This window comes from Penicillium arizonense, assembly GCF_001773325.1.
Source record: "Penicillium arizonense strain CBS 141311 chromosome Unknown PENARI_contig263, whole genome shotgun sequence".
NCBI classification, from domain to species: domain Eukaryota; kingdom Fungi; phylum Ascomycota; class Eurotiomycetes; order Eurotiales; family Aspergillaceae; genus Penicillium; species Penicillium arizonense.
The window spans coordinates 302-538 of record NW_019173540.1 but is presented as its reverse complement, the minus strand read 5'-3'; positions in this window follow the sequence as shown (position 1 = coordinate 538).

Here is a 237-nt window from a genome sequence, read left to right as displayed (position 1 = left end):
TGTACTGTTTGCTTGTGGCACTATTTGATAGACCTACAGCAGTAGCTCCTTCAGCGTGCTCGAGTTCCATCGCAGAGTCAACAGCAGATATGCTGGGTGGAGAGCTGGAGTATGATAGCGAATCACCAGAACATAATGGTTGGTGCAATATCAGTGAGGAGAATTGTTTCGAGACTGATGTTATGTGAAGTGGTGAGTTTTTCTCAGGTAAGACCTGGCTTGTCCGAGGACCAGTGG